Raw genomic sequence first — 21064 nt, 5'->3', positions numbered from 1 at the left:
AGATACTGGAATCAGGTTTCTTTGGTACAGTGATATTGAGAGACCACAGTTGAGGCATGAGGGATGCCCATGGTTTCTAAGAAAGGGGTGATTTCTTTTAAAGCTAAATCACGAATTCACAGTAATTGTTCCAATACAGGGTTTCGGGGTTTTATTGACCCTCATTGGTCTTATATCTGTGACTCCTTCCTCCCATGCTGAAAATCCTATTTGTAACACCAGCGTAAACTCTCGTTTGCCTTATCCCACAGTATGCTCCTAAGTCTCAGAATAATAATCCCAATACTACCACCAGCAGTGTTAATATTTGAAAATGGCTTAAGACTTAAAAATTTGGTAGTTTTTTTGTCCATAGCATATATTCTATTAGGACTGTATAGTACAAATTACTGTGTTTTAAAGTTACTTGGAATAGTTCTCTGTGTGGTTTTGTCATCAAGAGAATATGTAGTTAATATCAGTCGTTTCGACCAGGTGTGTTGACTCATGCCTGTAATCCCAGCACTTTGGGAGGCCAAGGTGGCTGGATCACGAGGTCAGGAGTTTGAGACCAACCTGGCCAACATGGTGAAACCCTATCTCTACTAAAAAAAAAAGAAAAAAAAAAAGCTACAAAAACTAGCTGGGCGCAGTGATAAGTGCCTGTAATCCCAGCGACTTGGGAGGCTGAGGCAGGAGAATCGCTTGAACTCAGGCGGTAGAGGTTGCAGTGAGCTGAGATCACACCACTACACTCCAGCCTGGGCGACAGAGTGAGACTCCATCTAAAAAAAAAATTCAATTGTTTCTTTTTTAATCTTTTTTTTAAAAATAAAGTTTTCTTTTTTTTTTTTCGAGACAGAATTTTGCTCTGTTGCCCAGGCTGGAGTTCAGTGATGCGATCATAGCTCACTGCAACCTACCTCCCATGCTCAAATGATCCTCAGTCCCTGGAGTAGCTGGGACCACAGGTGCTCACCACCATGCCCAGCTAATTTTTTATTTTTTGTGGAGACACTGTTTCACTATGTTGCCCAGCCTGATCTTGAACTCCTGGGTTCAAGCAGTCCTTCTGCCTTGGCCTCCCAAAGTGCTGGGATTACAGGAGTGAGCCACCACACTGGCCCATTTGTTTCTTTTTTTGCTTTTGCTTTTGATAGATTGGTTCTTAAAATTTGATTTTGTTGCATCATAATTACATTAAAAAATGCAATATATGGCCTCAAGTCAAATCTGCAAAACCAGATCTATTCGGAAATCTAGCTCTGTCTCTGATCCTTCCACTCTGTTGCCTTTCTGCCTAAATTTTATGATTTATCCTTTCAGTATTTAAATACAAGGCAGTATGTGTAGGTATTTATTAATATATGTGTGTATTCATATATGGGTGTGTATTCATGGTCTCTCTTAGTTAGATAAGTTGTAGCACACTATGGATAATTTTCTCCTCTTGCTTTTTTCATATCGCTGACGTACGAGCGCTTATCACATGTCCTGCACCGTGCATTATTTTATTTGCTGCTTATAATGTTGTAAGGTAGATGCATGTGTTACAATTTCTGTTTTATAGTTGGAGACAGAGGTATTTCTGTGTAGACCTTTACTTCTCTGAGTACCTTATTTATTTATTTATTTGTTAATTTTTTTTTTTTGAGACGAAGTCTTGTTCTACTGCCCAGGCTGGAATGCAGTGGGCGTGATCTTGGTTCACTGCAAGCCCCATTTCCCGGGTTCACACCATTCTCCTGCCTCAGCCTCCCAAGTAGCTGGGACTACAGGTGCCCACCACCATGCCCAGCTAATTTTTTTTTTTTAAAGTAGAGACGAGGTTTCACTGTGTTAGCCAGGATGGTCTCCATCTCCTGACCTTGTGATCCACCCACCTCAGCCTCCCAAAGTGCTAGGATTATAGGTGTGAGCCACCATGCCCAGCCTTTTTTTTTTTTTTTTAAAGAGACAGTGTCACTCTGCACCCAGGTTACAGTTCAGGGGTGCAATCATAGCTTACTGCAGCCTCAAACTTGGGCTCAAGCAGTCCTCCCACCTCAGCCTCTGGAGTAGCTGGGACGACAGGTGCTTGCCACCACTCTTAGCTAATTAAAACTTTTTTTTTTTCTTGTAGAGACAGATTCTTGCTGTATTGCCTAGGCTGGTCTTGAATTCCTGGCCTCAACTGATCCTCTCGTCTCGGCCTCCCAAAGTGCTGAGATTATAGGCATGAGGCACCGTGTGTGGTTGTTAATGATTCCCTTTAACCCCCATAGTAACTAGTGGTATCCCTCGTGTGCATATTCATGAGCAAATGAATGAGCAGGGAATTAACTTCTCTATTTACTTTACTTTGAGCAATGAATGGGAGTAGAGAAAGGCTGTTTCCAAACTCTAGAGAAGGAAATTCAACGCTTTCTTTATTTGAAGGTTATGGCTCTCTGTAGCTGGAAGAGAATAATAGTAAGAACGTATTCCTTGACCAGAGTTGCTCCCAGTAATTACACAGATACATTAAGTTGGAAAGTTCTTTAATCTTCTAAAATAAGAGTTCCTTTTTAACAGTACAGTGACAACTTGGTAAATCTTCCTCATTTTAGAGTCTTTGTGTCATGGAAGTTATAATAAACTAGGGTAGCTAAGGAAAAGGACAGACTCCTTTAAAAGCAACAGCTCATGGAAAATATCTACTAGTTAATGATTTCACAATTTTAATAGTGACAGGAAGAAAGGAGAGTAGCTTCATTTCCCTACAGATGGGAAAGAAAGGAGTATTTGGCTGCTTTTTATTTTATATCCAGCTGGAGGAAGGGGTTAGTTACCCTTCAGGCTCTATTGTGACGTCAGGCAGCTGGTTAAGTTGTTGTAGCTGTCCCCACCCCTTCCCGGATTCTCTCAAGCTTCAGAGGGTAGAAAGCTTCAGAGGGTAGAGCTGGGGGAGGAGGAGGGCAGCCAGGGTCAGAGGCTGCTCCTTTCCTGTTGAAAATCTGTGAGCCTGTGAGTTTCTGTCTTTTTTTTTTTTTTTTTCCTTTTTGTGGAGAACGGGGCCTCGCTGTATTACCCAGGCAAGTCTCGAACTCCTGGGCTCAAGCTATCCTCCCGCCTCTGCCTCCCTGAGAGCTGGGATTACAGGCGTGAGCCACCGCGCCCGGCGAGCCTGTGAGTTTTGAATGTAGTGAGACTGCTAGTGCAGCTGAGATCTTAGACAGGTCACTGAGCCTCAGTTTCCATATTTTCCTTTTCATTGCCACATAGTAATACCATCCTCACAGATCATGGTGTTTAACAACCATTGGCTCCTTTACACTTGAGTAGTGAAAACATTTTAGCAAGAACAACCAACCAGCACACCAACCAACCCAGCCTGTGACAGCAGTTCTGGGACATAGGAAAGGGATGCTGGTAGGACAGAGGTGTAGAGAGGATCTTGCAAAATATCACCGTGGCTAAGTGCTGAAGAGAAGTATGCTCCACCTCCACACTTTCTCTGGGTCTAGCTTTGCAAGTCTGATTGTTTTATAGCTTACCTTTGATGCGTAGATACTGTAGGTTTTTTGTTTTTTGTTTTTTTGTTTTTTGTGAGACAGAGTCTTGCTCTGTCACCCAGGCTGGAGTGCAGTGGCATGATCTTGGCTCACTGCAACCTCCACCTCTCGGGTTCAAACAATTCTCCTGCCTCAGCCTCCCAAGTAACTTGTATTTTTAGCAGAGACGGGGTTTCACCATGTTGGCTAGGCTGGTCTTGAACTCCTGACCTCAGGTGATCCACCTGCCTCAACCTCGTGCTGGGATTACAGGCGTGAGCCACTGTGCCTGGCCATGATGCTCTAGGTTATGACCCCTTGAATTTCAGACTGTTTTTGGAGGTGGTATTTATTTGTATCTCCAGTGTCGTAGTGCCAGATGACTCACTGAGGAGTCTGTCCCCGAGAGGGCACTCACTTCTCAGTATGATACATTCTGTGCCATTGTATCATCGTTGAATAACACAGTCATAACCCATGTGCCTGGCATTTTGGAGAATGAGTCCTTTATGTAAGTGACTTCTGAGGTAATTACTTATTTGAACATCAGATCCTTACAATTTTAACCTTTTCTTTTGATTAGATGGCTTCATCATATTATTCTGTACTCTTTGCCAGGGTGAGAATCCCAAACATACTCAGTTGTTCTTGGCAATTTAGGGTTGTTGTGAACATCATTGATTGATTTCCTTTTAGGTAATATGGAAGTTTCTTTTGGGGCTAGTGGGACTACATAGGCCCTATTGAGTGATTCTGGATTGCTATATTGTTCGAATTCTTATTTCTGTTATGGTATTTCCTTTCATTGCTCCCTACCGTCTTCCTTCATGCTAGTTTTCTCTTGCTTTATCCTATTTCTGGGATCCTGTACCTCCTACTTCCTCTTGTACTTTTCTTTTTTTTGAGACAGAATCTCACTCTGTCTCCCAGGCTGGAGTGCAGTGGTGTGATCATGGCTCACTGTAGCCTTGATCTCCCAGGCTCAAGTGACCTTCTCACCTCAGCTCCCCAGTAGCTGGGACCACAGGTGTGCACCACCATGCCTGGCTAATTTTTAAATTTTTGGTAGAAACCAGGTCTCTCTTTGTTGCCTGGGCTAGTCTCAAACTCTTGGCCACAAGCGATCTTTCTGCCTTGGCCTCCCAAAGTGTTGGGATTATAGGCATGAGACACCATGCCCTACTCTTTTGCAGTTTCTAATCTGCTTTTTAGTTAAGTAACTAGATAAATAGAATCGACTCTAAATAAGACTAACTAAACTGAGTTAGGGCCTGAGAGTCTGACTAAATTAAGAAACTTTAGTGTTTTTCCTTTTTAATATCAACTTTTTTTTTTTTTTTTGAGATGGAGTCTTGTTTTACTGTCCAGGCTGGAGTGCAGTGGTATGATCTCGGCTCACTGCAACCTCTGCCTCCCAGGTTCTTAGGGAGGAGACCACCCCTCATATTGTCTTATGCCCAATTTCTGCCTCCAAAGAAAGAAAAAGGAAAAACTAAAAGGCAGAAATGAAATCCACAAGCAGACAGCCTGGAGCCACACCCTGGGCCTGGTAATTAAAGATTGACCCCTGACCTAATCGGTTATGTTATCTATAGATTATAGACATTGTATAGAAAAACACTGTGAAAATCCCTATCCTGTTTCGTTCTGATCTAATTACCAGTGCATATAGCCCCCAGTCATGTACCCTCTGCATCCTCAATGGATCACGACCCTCTCATGCTTACCCTCTTAGAGTTGTGAGCCCTTAAAAGGGACAGAAATTGCTCACTCGGGGAACTTGGCTCTTGAGACAGGAGTCTTGCCAGTGCTCCCGGCCGCATAAACCCCTTCCTTCTTTAAGTCAGCATCTGAGGAGTTTTGTCTGTGGCATATCCTGTTACATTTCTTGGTTCCCTAACCGGAAAGTGAGGTGTTTGGTGGATTGTTGAGGCAGCTCCTTAGGCGGCTTAAGCCTGCCCTGTGGAACATCCCTGTGGGGGACTCTGACCAGCCTGAGCCACGCGGATCCTGAGAGCGCTCCTGGGTAAGGCATTTGCCCTGGTGGGATGCCTCGCCAGAGCAGTGTGTGGCAGGCCCCTGTGGAGGATCAATGCAGTGGATGAACACTGGGAAGGAACTGGTACTTGGAGTCTGGACATCTGAAACTTGGTAAGACTAGTCTTGTGAACTTGCCCACTCCATTTGAGTGGAAGCATGGCCTCATCACCCACGGCGTGCCTTTATCAGCACTTTGATTTTGGGTTTGGTTTTGACTTGATTTAAATTACTTGGCAGGACTGGTCTTGGGAACTTGCCTACTTCATTTGAGTGGAAGTGTGGCCTGATCACCCATGGTGTGCCTGTACTGGCACTTTGGTTTTTGTTTTTGTCTTGACTTGGATTGCTTGATACTTTGGTTTTGATTTTGACCTGACTTGGATTTCTGGATACTCTGATTTTGGTTTTGATTTTGGTTTGATGTAAACTACAAAAGTGTATGTGTACCCTTTTTACTAGTTCTTTGTTTTGTTGTGTGCGTGTGGTGTGAGCGTGGTGTTTTGTCTGGAGGAAACATGGGTGAGGCACAAAGTAAGCCCACCCCACTAGGAACTATGTTGAAAATTTTCAAGAAAAAGATATAAGGGAGACCATGGAGTACTATGACACCAGGAAAACTTAAAACTCTGTGTAAGATAGACTGGCCAACATCAGAGGTAGGTTGGCCATTAGAAGGAAGCCTAGACAGGCCCCCTGTTTCAAAGGTATGGCACAAGGTAACCTGTAAGCCAGGGCACCCAGACCAGCTCCCATACATAGACACTTGGTTACAGCTGGTTTTAGACACACCGCCTCCAACACACAGTGGTTGAGAGAACAGCACCATAAGTGGCTGGCAGAGGCAAGGAAAGACCAGCAGAGAGAGAGAAAGGAAAGAGACAGAGAGGAAAAGAGGCAAAAAGAGAGAGGAAGAGACAGACAAAGAGGGAGTCAAGGAGAGAGAGAGAGAGAGAGAGAGAGGAGAGAGGCAGAGAAGGAGAAAGAGAGACAAAAGGAAAGTCAAAGAGAGGGAGACAAAGTCAAAGAGAGAAAAAGTTGATTTAACATTAACCACTGAAAATTCCCTTAACCCAGCAGGTTTCCTAACAGGGGATCTAAATCTTAATTACCATACGAAGGTCTGACCAGACCTAGGAGGAACTCCCTTCAGGACAGATTAATGGTTCCTCCCGGGTAATTGAAAAAAAAAAAAAAGCCATTTATACCAATTCTAATGTGGACAAAACACGGTCTTATTTATAGCAAAGGATAATTAAAATCCCAAACTTACAAGATTTTCAACAAAAGTAAAGTTGGCTAAAATTTAACAGTGTAACATGTATTGTAATAACTTCTATTCTTGTGGCCTTACACAGTCTAGTCCACAGACATAAAAAAGGATTTGCTTTGGAAAAGAATGGTTATCATCTTCGGGAAAAAAAAAAAAAGGAAAAAGGGGGGGCGAAATTTATATAAAAAGGGTGTTATGCAGTAAATTCTTGTCCTGAAATACATTAACTGGTTGTTTAAAGAAATGTTGGTAATAAGTCAGAAAGTTAAGCCATGTCGAAAAATTCCCTGTAAAAGTAGTGAAAGAAAAAAAAGGTTATAAAAAAAAGTGTGTTAAAAAAAGCATTTGGCTGGGCGCGGTGGCTCAAGCCTATAATCCCAGCACTTTGGGAAGCCGAGACGGGCGGATCACAAGGTCAGGAGATCAAGACCATCCTGGCTAACCCGGTGAAACCCCGTCTCTACTAAAAAATACAAAAAACTAGCTGGGCGAGGTGGCGGGCGCCTATAGTCCCAGATACTTGGGAGGCTGAGGCAGGAGAATGGCGTGAACCCTAAAGGCGAAGCTTGCAGTGAGCTGAGATCCGGCCACTGCACTCCAGTTTGGGCGACAGAGCGAGACTCCAGTCTCAAAAAAAAAAACAAAACAGTTTATGTGCAAGGTGTATAAGAAAAGTAAAATATACCTTTAGTAAAAGGATTATAAGGAGGCATAAGAATATACATTTTACCTGCATTAAAAAGTTAAAAAAAATTATTGTTTTGAAAGTTTAAGCAAGTTTTAAAATGTTAATTGTAAAGAAAATTCTATGTGTAAACATATTAGCTAAAGTTAAGGAAGTATCATTCAGTTTTTCTATGAACTGGACATTCAAGTAAAAGCATAACAGGTTTTTCTTAAAGCACCAACCTGCTCTGTAGCAAAAATTATAAAAGGTTAAAAGGAGTCCATAAAATCTTACCTTATAGTCAAACATTAAAAATTTGATAAATATGTCTACAAGATTTTGTTAAAATTAGGTTTAACATTAATAACACACTAACATAAAGATGAAATTTAGCTTATCTGGTATAAAAATCATACAAAAAGCATTATTAAATATAAAATGGTGTTTAGCTTTCTTTGGTCTAAAAACTAATAAAAATAGATGCTAAAGGAAATTTCTCAGTAAAAAGGCACTAAGGACTATGAATTCCACTGCCAAGGTTCCCACATTTAAAACAAAAGGTCAGTTTCTTAGAAATTATATACTTGGTTCGTCTTCCACTTTCCTTTCCCTCAAAACTAAAAGTCTTTTAGCATATGTACCACCCCTAGAATTTGCGGTAAACCAGCACCAGCCTGAAGATGACGTTCTCGTCAGAAGGTGGAAAGAAGAAAAACTCGAACCAGCCTGGGAAGGACCCTACCTTGTGCTGCTAACCACCAAGACTGCTGTTCATACAGCAAAAAAGGATGGACTCATCACACCCGAGTCAAGAAAGCGCCACCTGCTCCAGAGCTGTGGGCCATAGTCCCAGAGGAAAATCCTACCAAACTAAAGCTAAGAAAAATCTAACTCTTTTCATCTATTCTATTACTCTTTCTTCGCTCCACGCTTTATTACTGACCATCTAGTTATTAACATAACCAAGTCAATTTCGCCTCAAACTATTGCATTTAATGCTTGCCTTTTTATACTCTGTGGGGACTTGCCAAGTCAAAGACAGCTCTCTACTTCAGAAGAGTGCCTCTATCCTTCCTGACTCTCCTCAGACTGGGCATTAGTAAACTAGGACCATTTAATCTGGGGAGATTTCGATAAAGACCCCAGTGCCAATGAGGAGTCTTGCTCCCCGATGTAGAGCTGTCATGCCATGGTTGGTCCAATGTTCTGTGGACCACTAAAGAACAAGGATGGACTACCCCAACTGGTTTTTGTAATTTCCTAAAACCATACATTCATTTTACTAGAGGATCATAGAAGTTAAAGACTTAAACCTTAGCAATTAAGACAGGATACCAAGATGCAAATGCCTGGTTAAAATGGATCGATATTCCATCTGCACGTTAAACAAAAGTGATTGTTATGCTTGTGCACATGGCAGGCCAGAGGCCCTGATTGTCCCCCTTCCACTAAGGTGGTCCTCCAGTTGACCAGGTGTAGGCTACATGGTAGCTTTTTCCCAGGATTCTACAGCCTGGAGTAATAAGTCATGCCAAGCTCTCTCTGCTATATCTGGAAGTTCAGCACCCTGCGGGTCAGCCCCCGAGGGCCATCCAGCTTCCGTCTCCCAACACTAGGTTCGCTTCGTGTCTCTCACGACAGGGAGGAAACTTAGCATTCCTTGGAGACCTGAAGGGATGTGGTGAGCTTAAGAATTTTCAAGAGCTTATCAATCAGTCAGCCCTTGTTCATCCCTGAGCAGGTGTGTGGTGGTATTGTGGTGGACCTTTACTGGACACTCTGCCGAATAACTGGAGTGGCACTTGTACTTTAGTCCAATTGGCTATGCCTTTCACCTTGGCATTTCATCAACAAGAAGGAAAAAAAATAAGACATTGTAAAGCGAGAGAAGCCCCTTATGGGTCCTTCGACTCTCATGTCTATTGAGACGTAATTGGAGTCCCACAAGGAATACCAGATCAGTTTAAAGCTTGAAATCAAATAGCTGCAGGATTTAAGTCAATATTTTGGTGGGTGACAGTTAATAAAAATATAGATTAGATAAATTACATCTGTTAAACCAACAGCAACGAGCTTTTCATGAGTTACAAGAAAAACTCATGTCAGCCCCAGTGCTGAGGCTACCTGACCTGACAAAACTCCTTCCACTCTATGTGTCAGAAAGAGAAAAATTGGCAGTTGGAGTTTTAACCCAGACTGTGGGGACCTGGCCAAGGCCAGTGGCCTATCTCTCAAAACAACTAGACAGGGTTTCCAAAGGCTGGCCCCCAGGTCTAAGGGCCCTAGCAGCAACAGCACTGGTAGCACAAGAAGCAGATAAACTAACCCTTAGGCAAAACCTGAATATAAAGGCCACCCATGCTGTGGTAACTTTAATAAATACCAAAGACAGCATTGGTTAACAAATGCTAGATTAAGCAAGTACCAAAGCTTGCTATGTGAAAATCCCCACATAACCATTGAAGTTTGCAACACCCTAAAACCCACTACCTTGCTCCTGGTATCAGAGAGCCCAGTTGAACATACTGTGTAGAGCTGTTGGACTCAGTTTATTCTAGCAGGCCCAACCTCTGAGACCATCCTTAAACATCAGTAGACAGCAGTACGTGGATGGGAGCAGCTTCACCAATCCCTGCAAAATGACTCTAAAGAAGATGACAAGCCCTGCTCCAGTCACACCTGGAAGCTGACTGGTCCACGCATGGCAGAAGCATAAGGAAATTCATTGTGGGACTCATTTTCCTTAAAGTTTGGACTTGTACAGTAAGGACTTCAACTGACCTTCCTCAACTGAGGGCTGTTCCCAGTGTATACATCAAGTCAGTGAGGCAGGACAAAAGGTTGCTATGGTCCTATTATTTTATAGTTATTATAAGTGTACTGGAACTCTAAAAAGAACTTGTTTGTATTATGTTTTTCTATACAAGGTATGTAGCCCAGGAAATGACCAACCTGATGTGTGTTATGACCCATCTGAGCCTCCCATGACCACAGTTTTTAAAATAAGATTAAGAACTGAAGACTGGTAGGGGTTCATTAATGATACGAGTAAAGTGTTAGCCAAAACAGAAAAAAAGGGGTGCCCAAACAAGTCACCTTAAAATTTGATGCCTGGCTCTCTGATGCAACGCCAGAGTTGCAGAAACCGTTGGTGCACGTCGGGGTGTTAAGACGTCGGCGGTATTGCAGTCTATGTCCTTGGAGGTGACCAGGGCCACTGCAGGCATGGTGCTAGAGCTGTACGTCTCTGACCGAGAGGGAAGCGATGCCACGGGAGATGGAACCAAGGAGAAACCATTTTAAACTGATCTAAAGGCTTTGATGACAGTAGGAAAAGAATCATTTCCTACCATTTACGTAGATTCACAAAAAGAAAATGAGACGTGGAATGTTATTTCTAATTCACAGTTGAAGAACATTAAAAAGATGTGGCTTAGGGAACAAATGAAGAGTGAATCCCGGGAAAAGAAAGAGGCAGAAGATAGTTTACGAAGAGAAAAGAACCTGGAAGAAGCAAAGAAGATTATCATTAAAAACGATCCAGGTCTCCCAGAGCCAAAATGTGTGAAGATTAGTGCATTAGAAGGATATAGAGGCCAAAGAGTAAAGGTGTTTGGCTGGGTCCACAGGCTGCGTAGGCAAGGAAAGAATTTAATGTTTCTGGTGTTGCAAGATGGTATGGGTTATCTTCAGTGTGTCTTGGCGGATGAGTTGTGTCAGTGCTACAATGGAGTACTGTTGTCCACGGAGAGCAGTGTTGCAGCGTATGGAATGCTAAATCTTACCCTAAAGGGCAAGCAGGCTCCAGGTGGCCATGAGCTGAGTTGTGACTTCTGGGAGCTAATTGGGTTGGCCCCTGCTGGAGGAGCTGACAACCTGATCAATGAGGAGTCTGATGTTGATGTCCAGCTCAACAACAGACACATGATGATCCGAGGAGAAAACATGTCCAAAATCCTAAAAGCACGATCCATGGTCACCAGGTGCTTTAGAGATCACTTCTTTGATGGGGGGTACTATGAAGTTACTCCTCCATCATTAGTGCAAACACAAGTAGAAGGTGGTGCCACACTCTTCAAGCTTGACTATTTTGGAGAAGAGGCATTTTTGACTCAATCCTCTCAGTTGTACTTGGAGACCTGCCTCCCAGCCCTGGGAGATGTTTTTTGTATTGCGCAGTCATACCGGGCAAAGCAGTCTAGAACATGAAGGCACCTGGCTGAGTACACTCACGTGGAAGCTGAGTGTCCTTTCCTGACCTTTGACGACCTCCTGAACCGGTTGGAGGACTTGATTTGTGATGTGGTAGATCGAATATTGAAGTCACCTGCAGGGAGCATAGTGTATGAGCTCAACCTGAACTTTCAGCCCCCCAAACGGCCTTTCAAACGGATGAACTATTCAGATGCTATCATTTGGCTAAAATAACATGATATAAAGAAAGAAGATGGAACTTTCTATGAATTTGGAGAAGATATCCCAGAAGCTCCTGAGAGACTGATGACAGACACCATTAATGAACCAATCTTGCTGTGTCGATTTCCTGTGGAGATCGAGTCCTTCTACATGCAGCGATGTCCTGAGGATTCTTACTGAATCTGTCGACGTGTTGATGCCCAATGTTGGTGAGATTGTGGGAGGCTCAATGCGTACCTGCGATGCTGAAGAAATAATGGCAGGTTATAAAAGGGAAGGGATTGACCCTGCTCCCTATTACTGGTATACAGATCAGAGAAAATATGGCACGTGTCCACATGGAGGATATGGCTTGGGCTTGGAACGATTCTTAACATGGATTCTGAATAGGTATCACATCTGAGACGTGTGCTTATACCCTCAATTTGTCCAGCGCTGCACGCCATAACCAATTTCTCCAGAAGTGTGGAGGAAAGGTTCTGAAAGGAACAGGCTCTTTAAAAAAGAAAACAAAAAGCCAGAATCTTCCTTTTTTTGTTTCATTGGGGTTTTCTCTTTCTGTGTTTCTTTCTACTACCGTAAAAAGTACCTCAAATCACCTGAACATCGAGTTAAGGTTATCATCTTAAGAAAAAATATCTATTATGAAGTTTGGGGGAAATACCTGGCATGAAACTGTAGTTATGGATACATTCCAGCATTTTATTCACTTTATTCAAGTTATTTTGTTCAAGTTATATGTATATATAATTCAACAATTTTAGATTATGGTGTAAGATATTCCAGTAACTTAATCTACCTGTGCTTTTAAGTGTACCTGGAATTCTTTGATTGATTTTATTGCATTAATGAGTTAAAGCAAAAATCTTGGGGGAAGAAATTGGCAATATGGTGTAAAAATCTGCTCCTATTAAACACGGTATAATTCAGCAGTAGACACTAGAATCAAATGATAGTCTTTTGTATCAGTTATTAATCTTTTCTAAGTCTACATAGCTGCTTATAATTCTGAGGCATACAAATTGATATGGAAGAATTTGTAAAAACAGAATTGCCTTAAAGGATTTGAAGTAAGAGCATAATTTTGGGGAGAATTCTTTAGTGATTCACAATATCCCTCTTAGCATTAGTTTAAGGTAAAGTGGCAGACTGGTGTTCCCTCTTTCCTGGTAATTCCTGAGTAATTAAGAATAAATAAGTTCCAAAAGAATTTGTAGCTAGAATCTTAATAACAATTGTCAGTGGCTGTTTGAGTAGCCCCCACCATGTCCTTAGATATAGTCTGTGTTACCTTATTAACTCACAGCAGGCTTACTGAATGGCTTCATTTCAGATTTAGTTGATTTCTCCACCAAATGCATGTCATGTATTCTCAATAGGCCATATTCCCAGCAGTCAATAAATGAACACCTGTAAAAAAAAAAAAAAAAAATTTGATGCCTGCGCATCAAATTAATAGTAATCAAATTAATAATATTAAGTTAGGAATAAGGTGTAGTTCTCTTAATTAGAAAAGAGGCTATATGGCAGAAAATAAGTACATCTGTCATAAATTAGGACTGTGTGGAAATAAATGTAAATACCGGTCTTGTGTCATTTAGGCCACTTGGATTAAAAAAAAAAAATGAAAAGGATCCAGTCTACCTTCAGAAAGGAAAAAATGGCCCTTCCTGTACTAAGGTACAATGTAACCCCTTAGAGCTAGTAATAACCAATCCCCTTGAACCTCGCTGGAAAAAAGGGGAACGTGTAACCCTAAAAATTGATGGAGCTGGACTGGATCTTCAAATAAATATTGTAGTTTGAGAAAAAGTTTATAAACGCTCTCCTGAGCCAGTATTTCAAACCTGTGATAAACTGAAAGTACTAGTACCAGAAATTCCATGAAAAACAAGAAATTTGTTTTTGCAATTAACCGAGCATGTAGTCCAGTCTCTCAATGGCACTTTGTGTTATATATGTGGAGGAACTGTAATAGGAGATCAATGGCCATAGGAAGCCTGATAATTAGTACCTACAGGCCCAGTTCCTGATGAATTTCCAGCCCAAAAGAATCACCCTGATCACTTCTAGGTCCTAAAGGCCTCAATCGTTAGACAATAGTGTATAGCAAGAGTGGAGAAGGACTTCACCCTTCCTGTAGGAAGACTACATGGTGGAGTTCAAACCACACAGAGAAAAATCCCTTCAGTAAATTTCCAAAGTTGCAGCCCTTTCAGGCCCACCCAGAGTCCCACCGGGTCTGGATGGCCCCCCACTGGGCTATACTGGATATCTGGACATAGAGCCTACGCTAAGCTGCCTGACCAGCAGAGAAGTAGTTGTGTTATTGGCACTATTAAACGGTCTTTCTTCTGACTGCCCATAAAAACAGGCAAACTCCTGGGCTTCCCTGTCTATGCTTCCCATGAAAAGAGAAGCATAGCTATAGGAAATTTAAAAAATGAGAAATGGCACCCTGAGAGAATCATACAATATTATAGGCCTGCTACTTAGGCACAAGACGACTTGTGGGCATACCAGACCCCCATTTACATGATCAACCGAATCATACGGTTACAAGCCATCTTAAAAATAATCACTAATAAAACTGGCAGAACCTTGACTATTCTGGCCTGGCAAGAAACTCAGATGAGAAATGCTATCTATCAAAATAGATTAGCTCTTGACTACTTGCTATCAGCTGAAGGAGAGGGCTGTAGGAAATTTAACTTTACTAATTGCTGCCTCCACACAGAGTATCAAGGGCAAGTAGTTGAAGACAGTTAGAGATATGACAGAACTGGCACATGTGCCCATGCAAGTGTGGCGTGGATTTGATCCTGGGGCATGTTTAGAAAATGGCTCCCAGTGCTAGGAGGATTTAAAACTTTTATAATAAGAGTTATAATAGTAGTAGGAACCTACTTACTGCTCCCTTGTTTGCTACCTGTATTTCTTCAAATGATAAAAAACTTCATCACTACCTTAGTTCACCAGAATGCTTCAGCACAAGTGTACTGTATTAATCACTATCAGTCTGTCTTGCAAGAAGACATGGGTAGTAAAAATGAAAGTGAGAACTCCCACTATTGAGTGAGAGTCTCAAAGGTGGGGAATAAGGGAGGAGACCCTCCCTGATATTGTCTTATGCCCAATTTCTGCCTGCAAAGAGAGAAAAAGTATAAACTAAAAGGCAGAAATGAAATCCACAAGTAGACAGCCCGGCGCCACACCCTGGGCCTGGTAGTTAAAGATCAACCCCTGACCTAATCGGTTATGTTATCTATAGATTACAGACATTGTATTAGAAAAGCACTGTGAAAATCCCTATCCTGTTTTGTTCCGATCTAATTACCGGTGCATGCAGCCCCCAGTCACGTACCCCCTGCTTGCTCAATGGATCACGACCCTCTCACACTCACCGCCTTAGGGTTGTGAACCCTTAAAAAGGACAGGAATTGCCCACTCGGGGAACTCGGCTCTTGAGATAGGAGTCTTGCCCATGCCCCCAGCCAAATAAACCCCTTCCTTCTTTAACTCAAGTGTCAGAGGAGTTTTGTCTGCGGCTTGTCCTGCTACAGTTCAAGTGATTCTCCTGCTTCAGCCTCATGAGTAGCTGGAATTACAGGCATGTGCCACCACACCTGGCTGATTTTTGTATTTTTAGTAGAGACAGGGTTTCACCATGTTGGCCAGGCTGGTCTCAAACTCCTGACCTCAGGTGATCCACCCACCTTGGCCTCCCAGAGTGCTCGGATTACAGGCGTGAGCTGGCGGTGCCCAGCCTGATGTCAACTTTTTTTAAATGAAGTATGGCGTACATACAGAAAAATATATATGTCGTTAGTGTACAACTTGATGTATTATCTTAAAGTGATAATTTGTCACCCAGATCAAGAAATAGGACATCTCTAACACTCCAGACACCATCGATTAGACCGTCTTCTAACACTATTGATTAAACAGACAGTTAGACTGTCTTCTAACACCATCGATTAGTTTTGTCTGTTGTTGGACTTTATTATGAATGAAATAAGTATATGTTTTTTTAAAAACAGCTTTATTGGGATACAGTTCACCTACCATTTAATTCACCCATTTAGTGTACAGTTAGGTTATATTCTTGGAGTTGTGCAAACATCATCACAATCAATTTTAGAGTATTTTTAATTATCCCCCAAAGAAAAACCCATACTCATTAGCAGTCACTCCCTATTGTACGTGCCAGCCCTGCATGAACACTAAGCTACATTGTGTCTCTATCTAGTCTGGACATTTCAGATAAAAGGAATCATATATGTGGCCTTTTGCGTCTGGCTTCTTTCGCTTACCATATTTTCAAGATTAATCATGTTGTAGTATATATCATACTACATTCCTTTTTATGGCTGCAAAATGTTATATGAATATTTCACAGTTTATTTATCTGCTGATGGACATTTGAGTTGTTTCTACTTTGGCTATTATAAATAATGCTGCTGTGAACATTCACATACAGATTTTTATGTGGACATATGTTTTTGTTCCTCTTGGGTATATTTTAGAGATGTAATTGCTGGGTTATATGGTAACTGTGTTTAATTGTTTGAGGAGCTGTCAGGCTCTTTTCCAATGTTGCTACACCATTTTATTCCCACGAGCACTGTGTGAGGGTTCCAGTTTTTCCATATCCTCATCAACACTTGGTAACGTCTGTCTTTTTCGTTATAGCCATTTGAGTAGGCGTGAAGTGGTATCTCATTGTGGTTTTGGTTTGCAGTAAGTATATATTCTTTTGTGTCTGGGTTCTTTTGCTAAAATTTGATATGAGATAACATCTATTTCTGTAAGAGTAGTGCCTAAATTATTGTAGAAAACATGGAAAATATATGCAAGTTGAAATAATAAAATTGACTTACTTGCCTTCCCCTCTCCTGTGTATAACATAATTGATGTCAAGCCATATATCCAGATTTTCATCATGTGATCTTTATTTTATATGGTCTTATCAGTAATTTTTGTCATAAAAACTTTTCAGTTTTTGGATCTGCTACATAAACCCTTCACTTTTGATTATTTCTTGAGGCTATATAAAATGAGGAAATTCCTTTCAGTAGTTATCTATTTCAAAGGCTCTTAAATCATATTATTACCTTATTTACAGAAGGGTTTTACCACTAGCATTGCTAAGAATGTGTGGTACCTCACTGTTGCAATTAGAAAAGAAATCTTTATGTTGCTAAGTAGAAAATAGCATTTCATTGTTTTAATTTGCATTTCTTTGGTTAGTAGTGAAGGAGAACAGCTTGATCTATTCTTTGAAATTACTGTATGATAGTAACATTTTGATACCAGGGAATTGCCCTATTTTGATTTCACACCGTTGTCTTTTTTTACTGTCCGTATATTCACACACACATCCATTTAGCATCCACATAAGACAGGCAGATGACCAAGGCCTGGACTGACTAGAATTGGTCAAGATTGGGCCAGGCCAGGCCTAGGCTGGGAAGGTTCTAAATTTTACTTTGCTGGGAGAAAACTGGAGCCAGGATGAGCTGGAGGTGTCTTTGTTGGTTTTTAGGAGATCTGATTCTTGTGGCCAGGATTGAAAGAATGGGTGGAGGCTGTGATTGATTGGAGGCCTAAGAGTCAGCCTGGTTTGCCTGTCAAGTATCCATAGGGTTGGCTGTGTAGAGTACCACAGCAGGTCTGTGACTTGCAAGTATCTCAGGCAGTTAAAATTTACTGGGAGTACTCTGAGTTTATGGTGATGTGAATGCATAATTTATAGTGAAACTTGCTGGATCTGCTTATGAATAATCTCCCTTAGTTACTACTAAGTGATGTTGCAGTTATAAAGATGTAATAGCAGAACAATGAGTCAATGCAAGGTTATTTCCAGAATATTTTGGATCCCCTTATAAAATCAGCTGTTCAGTCAAAAACATTTTAGGTCTGTTATAATCAAATGTCAATATATTCAAAATCAAGAGGATTTTGCCTCTTATGTGTGTATATATAATCTGTCTGTGTTTATAGAAGAAATATATGCATGTTTGGCTTAGGAGTAGTTCAAGGCCTTATCTCAGTTTTCCTCTACTCCTTGCCTTTCCCACCTTATTCTGCCTCCTGGGATGTATAGGTCACTTTACTTCCACTTCGGAGAGGAGCGCTACTCAGCAAAGAACATTGATTGGCTCTTGTGCTGTGTGCAGGGCCATTGTGCTGAGTTCGTAAGTCTGTATGTTCCTTCTGTACTTTCTTTTACTTGCTCAGAAAGCTGCCACTGCCATTCCTTTTTTCTCTTCCTAGGGTTAAGCATTCATCTCCCACCACCTGGCAAGCCAGGATGGCCTGAAAAGGCCCGTGGATACATTCTTTTTCTCTCTTTCTCTCGTTTTTCTTTGATGCTGGCTGCTGTCTCTTTCCCCAGTGGTTAAGATCCAGAGGTTGGTCTGGGCTTTGGATTTAGACTTACTATAAATGGAAAACTTTCGTTTAAAGCTCCATAGGTCTATCTCTTGTTTTTAAACAGCCTGAGATATCATTGACATATAAAAATTGTGTGTATTTAAAGTGTACAACTTGGTGCTTTTTAAACCCTCAACCATTTATAATGTTTCATGATAGGAACATATAATAATTATTAGATATTTAGATGACTTTTCAGTTTTAACTTTTTTTTTTTTTTTGAGACGGAATCTCGCTCTGTTGCCCAGGCTGGAGTGCACTGGCGTGATTTCGGCTCACTGCAAACTCCACCTCCCAATTCACGCCATTTTCCTGCCTCAGCCTCCTGAGTAGCTGGGACTACAGGCTCCCGCCACTGCGCCTGGCTAATTTTTTGTATTTTTAGTAGAGACGGGTTTCACCGTGGTCTCGATCTCCTGACATCATGATCCGCCCGCTTTGGCCTCCCAAAGTGCTGAGATTACAGGTGTCAGCCACTGTGCCTGGCCCAGTTTTAACTTTTAACTCTTTCAGATTACCATTCTTTCTGTATGATGACCAAGTTGCATTGGGACTGCATGTTTGCTTTTTTGTGTTGATTGTAAGTCAAAATTTCCCCCCTTCCTCCTTAAAAAAAGGGTTTGTTTTACTATAGTTGAAAAGAATTGTAGATTGTGTTGGAAAATGACAAAAAGAGTCCAAAAAGAAGATGCTTTCAAAAGTATCTTGAGTTACTTGAGTTAGTTAATTGGGTAGTTAAATACATTTTGGTGACCTGAGCTGACTCTAAACTTGGAGTCAGCAACGTTTGGCCACTTAAGTTGTGCAGGGAAGGATGGACTGTTGGTGGAATTAATCTCCACCGGAAGAGCAGCTTGAGCATTGTAAGGTGAAGAACACCCCCTTTACATTACTGATGAGAGACAGCTGGAGTTCCCCAAAGTCAGATCTTTGTCTCTGGTGTGTTTGCTTTCTCTAGCATCCTGGGACACTTGGGCAGGACATAGTTCTTCACATGCTGCAACTTGATCTTTCTACATCATCTGCATTCCTCCTTACTCCTCAAATAATAACATCCCAATTAGATAAACTGCATTTTTGTTTCTGGGCCATACTTCAGTCATAGGAGGAAATACAAATTGCAACAAAACAAAAACTGCTTAACAAGGATTTATTTAAAAGCAAATAAATTCCCTGAAGCCTCAGGGTTGGTACAGCTGTAGTTCAGTCATGCTTTATGTCTAATTGAAAAGTGACATGTAGAATGAAGAACCTGAGCCCTGTATGATGCTGAGTCCTATATGGGACAAAGCATTTTAAGGGACTTTGTTGAAAAAGGATTATGGGCAAAAATATTTTAAGACTTTTTTAATCAGATGAGGCTGAAGAATAGTGGTAACTGGCCGGGCACAGTGGGCTCATGCCTATAATCACAGCACTTTGGGAGGCCAAGGCAGGTGGATCACTTGAGGTCAGGAGTTTGAGACCAGCCTGGCCAACATGGTAAAACCCCTTCTCTACAAAAAATACAAAAATTAGCTGGGCATGGTGATATGCACCTGTAATCCCAGCTACTTGGGTGGCTGATGCAGGAGAATCGCTTGAACTCGGGAGGCAGAGGTTGCAGTGAGCCGAGATCCCGCCACTGCGATCCAGCCTGGGGGTCAAAGCGAGACTGTCTCAAAATAGAAAAAAAGAAGAGTGATAACTTAGAACAGTTACTTTGTTTCTCTGAGGCTAAGTTTTTTCATCTATAAATAAGAATACAGCATAGGGAATTTCCTAAGAGTGAATTTATTTATTTTATAATTTTTTTGAGACAGAGCCTCGCAGTGTCGCCCAGACTGGAGTGCAGTGGTGCAATCTCAGTTGACTGTAACCTCCGCCTCCTGGGTTCAAGCGATCTTCCTGCCTCAGCCTCTAGAGTAGCTGGGATTACAGGCATGAGCCACTGCACCCAGCCGTTAAGGGTGAATTTTATAGAAAACAACATCTATAAGCAATAAGCGTAATGCCTGATACAGTATAAGCACTCAGTAAATATTAACTGTTATTGTTACCCTTTGCACCAAGCATTGTATTTGCCAGGTATTGGGGAAGTAATATTGAGTAAGACATTATTCCTGTTCACTGTCTAGTGATGCATGTGAGATGGTATGTCCTGGAGATATGAATAAAACATAATGTAAGAGGTCATATAATGCACTTATGACAAAGGAGCCTCCTGTAAGTTTTGGTGCTTTTGGAAGTGAAACTCCAGAGCTTTTCCAGTGTGGCTGTGTTCATTCTCAGACTTGGCTTCACATTAGAAATAGTCATTAAAAATAAGTCACACTTGAAAAAAAATTAGCAGTGGGCTGCTGCCAGGATGTGGTTTTTATTTTTAACTTTCCCCAGGTAATTCTAATGTGCAGCCAGGATTGAGAACCAGTGCTTTAGATATTTTCTCCTTCTCTTTGGCATTTTTTAAGGATCATGTAGTATTATAGGGTGATTCTTTTCTTTTTTTTTGTTTTTCAAAACTGCATAATAGCATCGGTACAGAGTTTTAGACTTTATAAAATGCTTTTATGATCTCATTAAAGCCTTACAGTAATCCTTTTAGAAAAGCATTACTATCACCATTCCCATTTTGCAGAAAAGATGACTGAGGCTCAGAGAAAACACATGTTAAGTAAAAAATGGTAGAAAGTTCAGGCACAGTGACTGACACCTATAATCCCAGCACTTTGGGAGGCTGAAATGGGAGGATCACTTAAAGTCAGG

The 21064-nt window shown here is 41.4% G+C and overlaps 1 protein-coding gene and 1 pseudogene across 2 annotated transcripts in view; both read left to right on the top strand.

Moving 5' to 3' along the window:
• USP31 (ubiquitin specific peptidase 31) overlaps positions 1-21064 on the top strand; it is a 136258-nt gene that overhangs the window by 54593 nt on the left and 60601 nt on the right. The gene's annotated exons all lie outside the window — the stretch shown is intronic.
• On the top strand, positions 10605-12332 carry LOC105523497 (annotated as a pseudogene). The gene has a single exon (XR_001003616.1). The product of XR_001003616.1 is annotated as an asparagine--tRNA ligase, cytoplasmic-like (transcript).

Source organism: Colobus angolensis, unplaced genomic scaffold, assembly GCF_000951035.1.
Source record: "Colobus angolensis palliatus isolate OR3802 unplaced genomic scaffold, Cang.pa_1.0 Scaffold468, whole genome shotgun sequence".
Lineage (NCBI taxonomy): Eukaryota > Metazoa > Chordata > Mammalia > Primates > Cercopithecidae > Colobus > Colobus angolensis.
This window is presented reverse-complemented; position numbering and strand designations above follow the sequence as displayed.